The 16,543-nt window shown below is 37.3% G+C and overlaps 1 protein-coding gene across 3 annotated transcripts in view; it reads left to right on the top strand.

Annotated features, from left to right (window-relative positions):
• Window positions 1-16,543, top strand: part of ZPBP (zona pellucida binding protein) — a 112,250-nt gene that overhangs the window by 92,639 nt on the left and 3,068 nt on the right. The window contains exon 8 of one of the 3 annotated variants that reach the window (XR_006594055.1): window positions 4,689-4,801. The exons of the other annotated variants lie outside the window; for them this stretch is intronic. The gene's annotated coding sequence lies outside the window, so the exon portion shown is untranslated. The remainder of the gene's footprint in view (window positions 1-4,688; window positions 4,802-16,543) is intronic. 3 annotated transcript variants of the gene reach the window in all.

The raw sequence follows: 16,543 nt of genomic DNA, 5'->3' as shown, positions 1-16,543 counted from the left end.
AAGCTCATGTCCTAAGAAAACAGTGGAAAGCTATGTGTTTTATGACTAGCCTCAGAAGTCACCTCGCTTCACTTTTGCCATACTCACAAAGGTCTACGCAATTTCATAAGGAGGTAACACAGACTCTACTGCTCAACAAAGTCACAATTGAAGAATGTGTAGGATGGGATACATTGTGTTTGTCATCTCTGGAAAAGTCCTTTGTATTTCCATATACATTTTAGAGTCAGCTGGTCAATTCCATTTGCAGTAAGCCTGATAGAATTATGATTTAGACAGAATGTGGCTTTGTATTCATGAGCTATTTCATTTTTTTCATCATTATTGTGGGATAATTGACAACATTCTACATAAGATGTACAACTTGACGTTTTGATATATGCATACATTGTGAAATAATCACCACAATCAAGCTAATTAACATAATCCATCACCTCCCATACCTCATATAGGTACCATTTGTGTATGTGTGCATGGTGAGATCACTTAATATCTACCCCATTCGTGAATTTCAAGTATGCCGTACAATATTATTAATTATAGTTACATCACTATGTTTTGAGCTCTAAAACTTAATTCATCCTGCATAACTGAAACTATAATATCTCCTTATTTCTCCTTCCTATCAGCCCTTGGCAACCCACTATCCTACTCTCTGCTCCTTTGAGTTTGACTGTTTTAGATTCTGCATGTGAGAGAGACCAAGCAGTATTTGTCTTCCTGTGTTTGGTTTATTTCACTTAGCGTAATGTCTCCCAGGTTCATCCATGTTGACACAAATGGCAAAATTTCCTTCTTTTTTAAGACTGAATAATGAATATTCCATTGTATATATAAATCGTATGTTCTTTACTCTTTTATTTGTTGATGGGCATTTAGGTTATTTCCATATTTTGATTATTTGTAAACCATGTGTCTGATAAGGGGTTAATCTCCAAAATATATAAGGAACTCCTACAACTCAATAGCATAAAAACAAATAATCCAATTAAAACACAGGCAAATGACCTGAATAGATATTTCTCAGAAGAAGACATACAAATGGCCAACAGGTGTATTGAAAGGTACTCAAAATCACTAATCACCAGGGAAGTGAAAATCAAAACCACAATGAGATCTCATCACGTTATTATCAATAAGACAAAGAGACCTTAGGTAACAAGTGTTGGCGAGCATATGGAGGAAAGAGAACCCTTGTACACTGTTGGTGGGAATGCAAACTGCTGTAGCTATTATGGGAAACAGCATGGAGGTATCTTTCTTTGGCTTCTGGAAGTACTCTCATGAATATTCTGTCATTTTCAGTGAGAATGTCTTACACATTTTTGACTCTATTTTAAATTGGATGTTTTTTTATTGAATTTTCAATTGCTGACTGTTAAAATACAAATACTAATTTGTATGTGCGATTTATTTCCTATGACCTACAAAACATACTTATATTTGTAGACCCCTCCGGTTTGTTATGTAAATAATCATATGGGTTAGCAAATAAAGTATCAACTTATTCCCTTCAATCTTTGTGCCCCCTATTTCTTCTTTCCTGTTGCAGGGGCCTTAAGTAAATATTTAATATAAATTATGAGAAAAAATATGCTTATCTTTTTTCTAATCTTAAGGGGAAAACATGCCATATTTCACCTTGAAGTATAATGCTAGCTGTGTTTGTTTTTATATGTCCTTTATCGGACCAAGAAATTCCTATTTATTCTTAGTTTATGAGCTATTTTATTACGGATGAGAGTTGGATTTTGTCTACTGCTTTTCTGCATTTATTAAACTAAAACAAAATTATACTTAATCTTTAAAAATATTTATTGAGCCTTACATTCTTTGGACAGACTCCACATCATCATTATATATTGTCGGATTTAACATGCTCATATTTTAAGGAATGGTGTTATTTATATTATGCATTTTATTATAATTTCTTTCTCAGTTTTAGGATCATGAATATTCCAGCCATGAAAAAACAAGTTGGCGATGTTCTTTCTTCTGCTGTATTTAAAAAAATCCATGTATGGGTATTATGTATATGTGTATGATACATATGTTCATGTGTATATATGTAATAATAGTATTTTTTTCCCTTAAGTATTTTATTGAATTCACCAAGGAAACCATTTGGGCTAGGAGCTTTATTTGTGGGAAAATATTTCTTTAATCAACTTTATGAAAGTGTCATTAATGCACACATTTTAATTTTAAATGCAGACATACTAATTATACAGTCCAGTGAGTTCTGATAAGTGTTTTCATCCATTTAACCAGTGCCACTCGGAGGATACAGAAAGTTCTGTTGCCCCAAATTGTTCCCTTAATGCCACTTCATAACCACTCACACCTACTTGTTAAAGATAACTATTTATCCATTCAACTTTTCATAGGCATTTGGGTTGTTTCTAGTTTTGGCTATTGTGAATAAAACTTGTAAGTACATCTCTGTGTGAGTTTTTGTGTGGAGCTACATTTTCATCTCTCTTGGGTGAACATGTAAGAGTTAAGGTGTAGGGGGATATGGTAAGATACGTTTAACCCGTTAACCAACTCCCAAAGTTTAAAGAGTATTGGTTGGATGATTTTCACACCCGCCAGCAATGTATGAGATTTCTGCTTGTTTCACATTCTTGCTGTCTTGATATTGTCCATTTTAAAAATTTTAACCGTCTCAACCAGAGTATAGTACTCTGCCATTTGTAGTACAATATACGGTTACCTTACAGCTGATACCAAGTACCTTCTCGTGTTCCGTTTGAGCACGCAGACATATTCTTTTGTGAGTTGTTGTTCAAATATTTTCCTCTACCCTTTTGTCAAGTTATTTTTCTAGTGAACATTGGCGTATGAAGGTTTATTCATATATTCTGGAAATACGTCCGTGTGTTTTCTCTTTGGACTTTCTTACCGGTGTCTTTCAAATACCAGAAGTTTTAATTTTGACAAAACTAAGTTTCTCAGTATTTTTCTTAATGGCCCAAAGATAATTGTGTTCAAGAAGTTTCTGCTTACCCCAATTTCATGAAGAGTTTTTCCTATTTTCTTGTAGAAGTATTGACTTCATATAGTGTGGCCTTGCCAAACACTGCTACTGTGCTAAGAGTTTCTTTTTTATTTTTGAGGATTTTTTTCATACCTGATCATGTCACATGGGAATAAAGACACTTTCACTTTTTATTTACAGTTCCCACCCCCTCTGTTTGTATTGCCCCGTTAGTCTGGCTGGCATGTTTGGAAAAGCGCGCAACAGAAGTGGTGAGAGTTGGCATCTTTTTCCTGTTCCCTTGTCACAGTCCACAGGCTTTCCCAGTTCAGTGGGATACTAGTTAGAGGTTTTTCAGAGGTGCCATGGCTGGATGAAGGAAATTCTCTTCCATTCCCTGTTTATTTCAATTTTGATTATGAATGTGATTGAATTTTGTCACGATTTTTATACACACTGTTGAGATAATCATATGGTTTTTATCTGTTATCATATTTTATGATGAATCGATGGATACATAGATGTTGAACTGACCTTGCATAAGCTCACCTAATGTAAACTATGTGTGAGCATCATTTACCATTTCTGGTTATCTCTGGGTTTTATATGCTTACTGTTACGGATATTTGTATCTATATTCATGAGGGACTTTGGTCTGTAGTTTTGTAAATACTCGTAAAAGTTTAGTAGTAGGGCACTGCAGGTTTTAAAAATGAGTTGCAATCATTTCCTCTTCTTGCTTTGTCTAAATAGTTTGTAAAATTTATGTCATTTTCTCTTCAAATGTTTAATTCTTCATTGAAGCTATCTGTACCTGGAGGTTTATTTTTATTTGTTTGGTTTTGCTTTGGGGGGGGGGCAGAGAATTATTATGGCTGTTTGGAAACAGATCTTTTTCTTATAATGATATAATGGTGTATTTCAAACATCTAGAAGCCTATAAAATGATACTGCAAACAAGTACGCACATGTATCATTGCAACAAGTAAACAAGTAAATCTATTCAAAACAGGTTTTATATTGTCGCTTATTTCATATTCTAAGATTTGAAGCAATTTAAATATGAAACAGCTGAATCCTCCTATAAACGAGGCCTCCATAGTCCATCGTCTTTCCTTTCTGCCTTGATATATCTGTTCTCAGAATCTGGTATTTTTTATCCCACTTCAGGATGTTTTACTTTTCACTTTATTGAGGTAATCAGTAACCATAGATACTATTGGTTTGCATGGTAATCACGAAATACACGTTGTCTTACCTTAACCTCTGTGACTTGTTTTGTTTGGGCTCAACATTGACTTAGAATTAACTTCTCATTTTGAAATCATACAATTTAATAACTTGGACATGCATGCATCCATGAAACTATCACTACAGTCCAGAAAAAGGTTTTCGCCATAACCCTAAATTCTTCTTCTGCCTTTTTGTAATTGAGAGTGCTTCAACATTCATTCTGAAACAAACACTGATATGCCTTGTGTCACTGTGTATTAATTAGCATGCATTTTTATAGCTTTCTATAAATGGAATCGTGCAGTATGTAATGTTTGTCAGAATACTTTTCACTCAGCATAACGATTTTGAGATTCATCAGTAGTATTGCATGTCTTAATGGTTTGTTCTTTATTGCTGAGTAGTATCCCTTGTATGGATATACCACATTTTGTTTATCCATTCACCTGATGATGGACATTTGGGTTGTTTCCAGTTTTAGGCCATTACAAATAAAGCTGCTATGAAAATTCCTGTACAAGTCTTTGTGTGGACATATGTTTTCAGTTCTCCTGGGAAAATACGTATGACTGCGATTACTGGGTCATGGTAAGTGTATGTTTAACTTTATAAAAAAAAAAAGCCAAATTATTTTCTTAAGTGGCTCTACAATTTCATGTTCTACCAGCAAAGTTGGGGAGTTCCAGTTATTCTAAATCCTTCCAAAGCAGAGTATGGTTACTCTTTTCATTTTAGCAATTCCAGTATGGGTGTGTGCGTGTGCATGTGCGTGTGTGTGTGTGTGTGTGTGTAGTGGTATCTCATTGTGGTTTTAATTTTCAGATTCCTTTTAAAAAGATACTTTCAAGTTCCCATTGGATATTGGTATTTTGTTTGTACAGTGTCTGCTCAAATATTACCTTTCCCATTTTTTAAGCTGGTTCTTGTCTTACTGAGTTGTAAGAGTTCTTAATACAGTATAGACAAAAGTCATGTTCCAATATACAGGTTTTCTCCGCTGTCTGAAACTTCACTTTATGCCACTTGGTTTTTAGTAACGGCCTACCTTAGAAACCGTTTTCACTAACTGAAGAAACTTGAGGGGATTTCCACTTCTAAAGAAGTGGTAGTTGCTTCTTTGCTTGACACCATTTACGGCATTCCAGAATGTTTCATAGGAATGCCCTGCTTTCAGATAGAGGGGAACCTGTATGTGCCACGAATGTGTCGTCCCAGACTGGCCTGCATTTCCGTTTTCAAAGAAAAATGTTGAAGTCCAGCTAACTCATTTTTATCGTATGGCTCATGTGTCTTAATAAACCTTTTCATATTCAAAGACCACAAAGATTTTCTCCTGGGCTTTTTGTTTCGTACTTTGGGTTGTACATCTAGGTCCATGGTCCATTTTGAGTTCATTTTTGTGTTTAATATGAGGTAAGGGTTGATGATCATTCATCCCATCCTGGTGATCCAGCACCATTTACTGAAGACTTTTCTTCCTCCATTAAAATTCCTTGGCGCCTCTATCAAAATTCAACTGACGATGCTCGTATAGGCTCGGTTTTGCTCCGTTCATCCACACATCTATTATTTCACCAATACCAAAGTGTCGGTGGCTGTACTTTCATAGTAACGATTGTATTACATTTTAAACATTTCTTTGGTTATTCTGTTTTGTGAATTACTGTGTACATTTTAGAATTAGGATGCCAGTTTCTGCAAACAAGCCTGCTGTAGTCTGAATAGATTGTATTTATTCTGGAGACAAAACTGATAATAATTAATCATCTCAAACATACTCAGTCTTCCTGACAGTGAACACGGTTATTCTCCATCTGTGTAAATTATTTTAAATTTGTCTCAAGGATGTTTTGTAGTTCTCAGATTTATTCTTAAGGATGTTAAAGGGTTTTCTTGCTCTACTGTAAATGGAATTTTTTTAATGACTTATTTTCCAGTTAGCTTATAAGAGTGCAGTTGATTTTTTTTAAGAGGATATTAAGGCATTTACTGATTACACATGATATATGATGCACAGGCTTCATTCCCATTTATAATTTTATCTGATACCATCATTCAATTCAGATATATGACATAAGATATGCCAAAAACAACCAAGTAAATTCTGTGACTGCGCTTGGGTGATCCTTTTAATAGTGAACTGCAGGTCACAACAGTAAATGTCAGCTCACATGTACCAAAGTTTCTGGAGACCATGGCTTCTGTGCCTGAGCAGGTGGTAAATAAATTTTGAATGGAACCTGGAATGACCTCGAAGGAATTCTAACTTCACATTGTTGGGATAGTTTACCAAAATGGCTTCAGAGTAGACTAAGTTTATACAGCACATTTTTAAAAAGACACACTCATTCAGCATCATGATCAGACTATTACATTTAACAATCGACAACGTGAGTGCAGAAAAAAAATCTACACTGAAACCCTCTGTTGGAATGCTTTACACCCTCCATAGAACAGAAACTAAAGGGGTGCCTCGGTGGCTCAGTTGGTTAAGCGTCCAACTTCAATCAGCTCAGGTCATGATCTCACGGTTCCTGGGTTCGAGCCCCGCATCAGGCTCTGTGCTGACAGCTCAGAGCCTGGAGCCTGCTTCGGATTCTGTGTCTCCTTCCTGCTCATGCTCTTTCTCTCTCTCTCAAAAATAAACAAACATGAAAAAAAAATTTGTTTAAGAAACTAAAATAACCTGTTGTACAATTAGTTGCAAATACAGCCCTCGAGACTTTTGTCCATGCACATGAGTATTGTCTAAAACATGTCTTCTTTGTAGCAGCTGGGCCCCACCACCACTGTGCGTGACTGAGTTCACACATATCATGTAACCTGTGACTTCCCTGTCGCTTCTGTCTCTCCTCTCCTGCTCAGCTTTATTTTCTGACATGAATTAAAATCTTCTGCCACTGTCATAGCTACAGTTCCTGCTGGAACCACCACAGCCACCTTGGCTTCGAGGTTTGGCACAGTACCGGCCTCGACCACCATAGGGGCCAGGGCCTCTGCCTCCAAAATTCCCTCATTTCTTGGGTCCACAATTAGAAGATTGATTGTTGTAGTTGACACCACTGTAGTTTCCCTCATCTCCAGAATTGCTTCCATCATCACTGTGTCCATTCACGCCACCCCCACTGCTTCCATATCCACCACCACGCTTACTGCAGTTTCCTCTGTGACCACCACCAAAGTTTCCAGAGCCACATCCATCTGGCATCTTTTACTTAGATAGGACTTTCCTTTACTTCACAGTTGTGGCCATTCACATCGAATGATAAGCTTGTCTCCTGAACCGTGAGATCGATTGCGACCTGAGCCAACTAAGCCCCCCAGGCACTCCACTGCATGCTGTTCCTGAAGTCAGAGTCATCTAATGTTAACAAAAGCAAAGCCTCTCTTCTTGCCACTGCCTCAGGCAGTCAGGATTTCAGTCACTTCAGTTTCCCCTTACTGTTCCACATACTCTCTTAGATGACATTCTTCAGTGTCTTCTTTAATGGCACCAACAAACTCTTTTTCACAGTGAAGTGGGGCCCAGATCTTTGAGAATCTCCTCTTGAGACAGCCTCTCCCATCCACCTTGTGTGGCCTTGCCTTCATGGCTGCACCCACCTCCTCCGCAGTGGCCGACATGACAGATGAAAGCTGTGGAACACTGGTGTTTGGATCTCTCATTACTGCTCCGTTCATGAACGTGCCCCAGCCTCTCAGTGACCCCTCTTGATCGTGAGTCTTGATCGTGAGTCGTTAGTGAATTTTGTCCTATATTTTATCTGCAGCCTTTGAAATAATCATGGTTTTTTTCCTTTCTTACGCGAGTATAGCAATTTGCATTGATTGATCTCCTAATGTTGAAACAACCTTGCATTTCCAGTGTCCCTTTCAATGTATTCTTTATCCCATTGGTCTATTAATAGGGTGTTAATTTCCACATATGTGTGTGCGAACTTTCCACTTTTCTTCATGTTACAGATTTCTGGCCTCATTCTGTTGCGATTGTAATAAGATGATTTGTACGCCAGTCTTTTAAGGTCTGTGTTATGGCCTAAAATATTCTCTATGCTAGAAAATATTCCATGTGCACTTGAGAAAAATGGGTATCTATCACTGTGAGTGGAGTGTTTTTGTATATCCATTAGGTTTAATTGGCTTATTGTGCTATAAGCCCTCTGCTGATCTTCTGTCTAAAAACTCTATCCATTATTTGAAGTGAGGTAATGAAATCTCTAATTATTAAACCGTAGAGCTGTCAACTTCTCCCTTAATTCTTTGTTTGCTTTATATATTTTGTGTGCCTATTGTTTGTTGTATATATTTTTATAATTGTTATATCTTGGAGAATTGACCCTTTTATAAGTATATAGTTTCCTTCTTTTTCTCTTATAACAGGTTTTGAGTCTTCTATTTAGTGTGATACTAGTATAGCCATGCAACTCTCTTCTCATTACTATTTTCATGGAATATCTTTTTTCATCCTTTTACTTTCAACCTGTTTGTTTCTTTTGATCAAAAGTGAGTCTTCTCCAGATTGCATAAAGTTATATCATGTTTTATTTATTCATTCTGTCAATCTCAGTCTTCTGATAGTGGAATAGAATCCATTTACATTGAAAGTAATTACTGACAGGAAAAGATTTATTTCTGCCATATTACTTCCTGTTTCCAGTATGTTGATTGTTTTCCAGAGTTCTTTCAACGTTAACTCTGAGAGTTTTTGTTTGATTTTTTTTCAGGTCGTTTTGGTTGGGACAACCTTTTGGGGCTACCTGTATTTTTGCTGATGTCACTGTATTCATTTTTTGAAACTTTTGTGTCTCTTTATTCTATAGAATGGGCAGTTCCTGTTGGTATGTCTTCGTATTTACTGACGTATTCTACTTTTGTTGTTATTTTGCTGTTAAACATATCCAGGTTTGTTTTGTTTTGTTTTGTTGTTAGTATTTCAGTTTGGGAATCTAGAATTTTCTTTTATATGCTTTAGAGCTTCCATTTCTCTGATGCAGTTTTCCAGTCTGCTCACTTATTATGACAGTGTATTCCTTTATGTCCGTGAATACATCTGTGCTAGCTGCTTTGAAGTCTTCATGTCTGATAACCACATCTGTGTTATTTTGGATCTGTTTCTACTGATCTTTTTCCTCTTGACGATAAGTCACAGTTTTCCAGGTCTTTGAAAATCTAATAATGTTTATGATACACTAAACTTGATGGGTAGTGCTGTATAGAGTCTTCTGATTTATTTTTCTTCTGAAGATTGTTGATTTGTGTTTAAGCGATACGCCAGATTCAAAATCTAAACTCTCTCCCCCACCGTAGGCATCATCTTCTCGGTTTGTTCAGCCTTCCGACTCTTGCTTTTGCTGAGCGTGCAATATCACGGATACATGTGAAGGTCATACATTAGCCAGTTATCTGGGTGGAGTTTACATGCAGATTTTAGAGCCCCTGACGCTGTTCACTGAATTTCTCCTGTTACTTTCCATGTCTTCTAGTGGCCTAAAAGCCTGTCCTTTTACTTTTTGAAACCAGTTAAGACTGGACTGCTGCTTCAGTTTTATCTACCCGTGGGCCGCATGGACTGACAACTGCCCGCCGCAGAAATCTAGAACAGCTTTACGCGGTACAGTTCTCTTCTTTCAGGAGTTAGCGTGCCTTCGGTATCTGCCCGCCTTTGCCACCTCTTCAGGGCTGTCCAATAGTGTGCTGCTTTTTCCAGACTTTATCAACTCTTACTGCAGATGTGTGAATTTAGTACAGTCTAGATTTGGAATTCTAACCACCTGTTTTTTTTTTTAACATTGTGGACATTGTTTTTGGTGCATGTTTTTTGTTTGTCTAACATAGTCTAAGTCTCATTGCTTACTCACAGTCATGATAAAATTATTTTTCTAATAATTTATTTCATTAATGTCAAAGTTTTTTCTTTACCCTCAGATCTAAAAATAAGGGTACATGCCTTATACATGTCTTTTAAAGGGTTCTCTCTTGTGTTGTACCGATCTGCTGTAATTCCTATTAAACGTCTTGATGTCTAGAGAGGACAAACCACTTGATTTATTCTTTATAAATGCTACCAGTTTTAAATTGTCAAGTTAAATAAAATAAAATTGTGGTTGAGGTTTTGAGTTACAGCTGATATAAATTAATTTGGTTAATATTTATATTTTTGCTTTAGTAGCATAAGATAGGACTTTTAAAAATCCAGCCTGGGAATCTCTCTAATGGTAACCTGTTTTAACTGATTCACATTTTGTAGACTGTGTTTGTGAGATTCATCCATATTTTTTGTGGTTATAACACTACTTAAAATTTTTTTATTTCCATATAATATTCTATTATGTGAATATAAAAAGGTGTATATATCTGTTTTATTGTTTAAAATGGGTTCATACTTCTGAGTTTTCTTGCCAGGAAGAACAATGCTGTTATGAATAGCTTTGTGCATATAGCCTAGTATCCAAGATTCTTCAAAGTGTTTACCTAATACTGGATCAATAGATATGTAATTCGTTAAAATATATCCGTGTCTTTTCCACATTTGGTGTGTTAATTAACACTTTTTTACAACAGCAGTGTGGGACAAATCCTGTGTGCAGTTCTTGGCATAATCACGCCTTAAATATTTGCAATCTGATGACCCTTATGTCTTGCATCACATTTTTTTTTAAATTGTGGTAGAATATACATAAAATAATTTAATCTTTTAAGCATATTTAAATGTACAATTTAGTGGCACTAGGTACATTTACATTGTTGTATAACCATCAGCACCATCCATCTTTAGAACTTTTTTAATCTTCATCTGAAATTCTGTACCTATTAAATGATAAGTCCCCATTCCCTTCTTCCTTTAGTCCCTGACAGTCACCATTCTGCTTTCTGTCTCTATAAATTTGCCTACAATGGGTACCTCGTATAAATGGGATTATACAAGTATTTGTCCTTTTGCGATTGGCATGTTTCACTTAGCTTCTGTGTTGTAGCATATGTCAGAATTTCCTTTCTCTTTAAGACTGAACAGGATTCCCTGGTATGATGGACCACATTCCCATTCCCTAAAATGTGTGGTAGGTGACCAGGACACAACCCCATCCCCTTCCACGTTACTTTTCTTGGTTTCACGTTCCCACATTGGTTCACATTAGTTCACCTAACACTTATGTACCGCATCTTTTTTTCTTCTTTTAATTTTACAATTTTTTTATTTCAGCATAGTGGACACACATGCGACATTAGTTTCAGCTGTACAGCATAGTGGTTTGGCAAGTTTATGCACTATGCTGTGTTTACCACGAGTGTAGCTACCGTCTGTCCCTTCACAAAGCTATCACAGTATCATTGACTGTATTCCCTGTGCTGTGCCTTTTGTTCTCATGACTTACACCACATCTTCTGTATCCATATGTATGTAACCACATTTTCTTTATCCACTCATCTGTCAATGGAAATTTGGGTTGTTTCCACCTCTAGGCTCTTGTGAATAATGCTGTAGTGAACCATGCATGTACAGATTAACTCTTTGAGTTCTTTTGGATACGTTAGTTCTATGTTAGTTTGGGCTTCCAAAATGAAATCCCGTAGACTGGATGGCTTAAACGGTACATTTCCCCCCCTCCACACACACAATTTTCAAGTCTAGAAGTCCAAGTGTAACCTTTTGGCTGATTCCATTTCTGGCGAGTGCTTTCTTCGTGGCTTGCAGATGGCATAACATGCCACCTTCTCATTATGTCATGTGTGCAGAAAGAGAGCAAGCACTCTGCTATCTCTTCTTATAAGGACACTAACTGTCAGATCAGGGTCCCACTCTTGCGACCTCATTTAAGCTTAATTACTTCCTTAGAGGCCCCATCTCTAAATAGAGCCACACTGGGAGTTGGGTCTCAACATACACGTTTCAAGAGAGGCACGCACCTTCATTCCACCTACTTATACCCAGAAGTGGAATCACTGGATCATTGGTTTTTAATTTTTGGAGGAACTGCCATATTGTTTTACACAGAGACTACACCATTTTACATGCCCACCAACAAAGCACAAGGCTTACAGTTTCTCTACCTCTTGGCCAACATTTGTTATTTTACCTTTTTGTTTTGTCTAATAACTCGCCATCCTCATGTGTGTGAAGTGGTGTGTCATTGTGGTGTTAATTTGCATTTCCTTGGTGGTTAGTGATGTTGAGCATCTTTTCATGTATTCGTTAGTTATTTGTGTGTCTTGTTAGGAGAGATGGCTCCTCAAAGCTTTTGCCCATTTTTTAATTGGGTTAATTTTTGTGGTTGAGTTATAGGAGTTCTTTGTTTTTATTATTGGGGTAGTAACCTCCTTGTCTGATATATACTTTGCAAATAATTTATCTGGTTTTTTTTTGTACATACTTGCTTTTGGTGTTATATAAACAAATCATTGAAAAACATAATGTCATGAAGCTTTTTTCCTGTGTGTTCTTCCAAGAGGTTTACAGTTTCATCTCTTCTTTTTAGATCTTTGATCTTTTTAAGCTAAGTTTTATGTAAGGTGTAAGGTCAGAGTCCAGCCTCCTTCATTTTCATGTGGATATGGGCTTACCTGCTACTCTTGGTTGAAATGACTGTTCTTTCCTCATTTGAATGATCTTGGTACCTTTGTCCAAATCATTTGAGAGTTTTTTTCTTGGCTCTCTACTTTATTGTCTCTCGCTCTGTCTTTATGCCAGGACCACACCATTTTTATTATCGTAGGATTAAAATCCTCAAGTGTGAGATTTCCAACTTTGTTCTTCTTTTTTTCAAAATCGTTTTGGCTATTCTTGCTCCCTTGAGGTTTCAGTGAATTTTAGGATGGATTTTTCTTTTTCTGAAAACATTGTCCCTGGGAGTTCAATAGAATTTGCATAGAATCCATGAATGGTTTGCAGTAGTATTGACAGCTTAACAATAGTAAATGTTCCCGCCCATGAACAGGGGGTGTCTTGTCATTTATTTGTGTCTTTTTTGATTTCTTTAGGTAATTTTTAGTAGTTTTTGGTATACAAGCATTATGCTTTGTCAGTTCAGTTTATTCCTAAATATTTTATTTTTATTTTATTTTTATTGTGAACAGGACTGTTTTCTTTATTTCCTTTTTGGATTGTTCATTGTTAGAAACACAATTGATTTTTGCATGTCAATTTTGTCTCTCATAACTTGGGTGAATTTGTTTATCAGGTAAATTGGGGGGGGAGTTGGTGGATTCTTTAGATTTTTTTTGCATATAAGATCATACTGTCTGTTGACAGGCTAACATTACTTCCCCTTTCCAATTTGAATTTGCTTTTTTTTTTTTTTTTTTGCCTTCCTGCTCTGGGTAAGACTTCCAATATTGTATTAAAAGAAGGAGAGATAGTAGTCTTTCTTATCTTTTTCCTGATCTTAGGGGAAAAGCTCACAGTCTTTTATGATTATGATATTGGCTGTGGGTTTTCATGAAGGCCCTTTATCAGGTTGAGGAAAATCCATTTTATTCCTCTTTTTTTTTTAAACATTACATAAGTATCTATTCTACCCACCGCCAAACATGGTTCTACTCTACTATTCACCACCACCCTCTCATGATGTGAGAGGGAATTATCGAGAACACAACACAGTTTTAGCTTTTAAGGAATGTATCCTCTAATTGGGTATAAATCTAAACATATGAAAATATAAGTAACAATGACTGAACGTGGTTAGGGCCAGACGGATGATACAGACTTGCTCCCAGCACTCAGGAATGGAAAGAACACAAGACTGAGTTCTGTGCATATGATACTGAGTGTTGACTGTGTTTCAGGCACAGTCACAGAAATACACATTTTATTGATTTCTTCATGATAATAGCTGAAGCTTTGCTGAGAGTCTGGCCACTGTTTTCTTAAGCATCATACATCCCTTTGATGTAGGAAGTATCCTAATTTTGTAATCAGGGAATTTGAATCCTGGCAATCTTAGGGTACTTGCATGCGTTCATAAAGATATTAAGTGAAAAATTCGAATTTGAAACCAAATTTGACTCACTGCAGAACTCCTTTTTATTTGGCAACTTTGCCTTCTGTTCCTTCACGTATGTTCCTGTGGCATCTGTCTTCCCTGTTGAGGTAGAATGGACAAAACTGTAAGATGCTCACGGTGTACCCTGTGATGGTTTGGTATGCATTTGAGAGGATTTCCCCCATCTAGTTAACTGGCACCCCCATCACCTCACATAGTTATCTTTTATTTTATTTTATTTAGTTTTGGGGAGAGCATTTAAGTCCTACTTTCTTAGGATCAAACCTTCAGCTAGAAGATGGATAAAGTCTAAGGATCTAACATATCACGTAGTAACTATGGCTGATAACACTCCACTACATAATTGAAATTTGCTTAGAGTTTTCACCATAGCGTGATGGTGGATTTTGCCAAATGCTTTGTGTGCATCAGTTGAGATGATTGTATGGGGTTTTCCCCTTATCAGTCTGTTAATGTGATGTATTGCATTGGTTTTCACATATTGAACTGTCATTACATTTTAGGAGTAAGTCCTAAGTGACCATGACATATAATATAATCCTTTTAATATGCTGTTAAATTTGGTTTAGTATTTTGTTGAGGACTTCCATCCGTATTCATAAGGCATATTGGCCTTTCGTTTGTTCTCACGTACCGTCTTTGGCTTTAGCGAGATGGCAATTCTGGCCTTACAGAATGAGTTTAGATGTTGTTCCTCATCTTCAGTTTTCTGGAAGCGTTTGAGAAAGATTGGGGTTCATGTTGTGTTTTATTTTTTTGTTTTTTGTTTTTTTTTAGAATTTGGTAGAATTCACCTGTGAAGGCATGGGGACTTGGCCTCTAATTTGCTTGGAGATTTTTGTTTTCTTATGTTTTGTTGTATTTTTTATTTTTTAATTCTGGTTAAAAAGCACATAACATAAAATCAACTACTTTAGCCATTTTTAAGTATACAGTTCAGTGGTCTTAACTTTACATCGTTGTGCAACAGATGTCTAGAACTTTTTCATCAGCTGGAAGTGCATACCTTTTGAACAACTTCTATTTCTTCCTCCCCTCGGCTCCTGGAAACCACAGCTCTTTTTGTTTCTGGAGTTTGATATTTTTAAATACTTCTTGGGGCACCCGGGCGGCTCAGTTGGTTAAGCGTCTGACTCTTGAGCTCAGCTCAGGTCACGATCTCACAGTTGGTGAGTTCAAGCCCCACATCGGGCTCTGTGCTGACAGCGTGGAGACTGCTTGGGATTCTGTCTCTCCCTCTCTGTGCCCCTCCCCAGCTTGTGCACTCTCACTCTCTCTCTCTCTCTCTCTCTCTCTCTCAATAAATAATTAAACTTAAAAAAAAAATGCTTCTTGTACGTGGGATTATGCACTGTCTTTGTGTAACTGGCTTCATTTCACTTAGCATAGTATTCTCAGGATTCATCCATATTGTAGCACATCACAGGATTTATGTTTTTTAAGCTGAGTAATATTCCAGTATGTGTGTATGCCACATTTTCTTTCTCCATCTAGCCAATGAGGGATGCGTAGATTGTGTTCACCTCTTGGCTGTGGTAATAACTGCAGTGAACAAAGGCGTAGGACATCCCCTCCCATCGCAGCGGCGACTTCTCACATTCCCACCGATGGTACGAGGCCTCCGGTGGCTTTGCATCTTTGCCACCACTTGTCCTTTTCTTCTTCTTCTTCTCCTCCTCCTCCCTGTTGTTGTTGTTGTTGTTGTTTTGATAGTGTCCATTCTGATGGGTATGAATGAAGTGATACCATATTCTTGTTTTGACTGGCATTTCTCTAACAGTTATTGAAAAGATTGAACACTTTTTCATGTTTGGTCCTGTGTGCTTTCTTCTGATTCTTCTGTATACTTGGCTGCATTTATTTATTTATTTATTTATTTAACTTTTCTTTCTTTCTTTCTTTCTTTCTTTCTTTCTTTCTTTCTTTCTTCCCTTTCTTATTATACCTTTCTATTTTTAAACATCTTCATTTCCCTAAGAGTCTGCACCCCGCTCCTCCTGTGGCCCTTGGGTGTTCTCTGTGTAGTCCTCAGTCACCAGTCTCTTGTCCCAGGTGTCTGTGGGTCTGTAATCACTTTGCGGTTCTCAGAATGTGCCCGGGGCTGTTCCGGGCCAGAGATTTGCCCTACGTCTGAAACAAGCAGCGCTGAGACCAGTCCCTCGGGTGGCCGTCAGACAGGTGGCCAGTCCGGTCTGCCCTGCCCTCTGGTTTGTGGGCTGGAAGGGAGCACTGGCTGCTGCTCCCCTGGAGGCAGCCTGGCCTCCCCTTTGAGTCTGCATGGGGGAGGAGCTCTGGGGCAAGGGCGAGCAGAAGTGCCACAAATTTTCCACCA

This window comes from Felis catus, chromosome A2 (assembly GCF_018350175.1).
Source record: "Felis catus isolate Fca126 chromosome A2, F.catus_Fca126_mat1.0, whole genome shotgun sequence".
In the NCBI taxonomy this organism is placed as follows: Eukaryota; Metazoa; Chordata; class Mammalia; order Carnivora; family Felidae; genus Felis; species Felis catus.
This window is presented reverse-complemented; position numbering and strand designations above follow the sequence as displayed.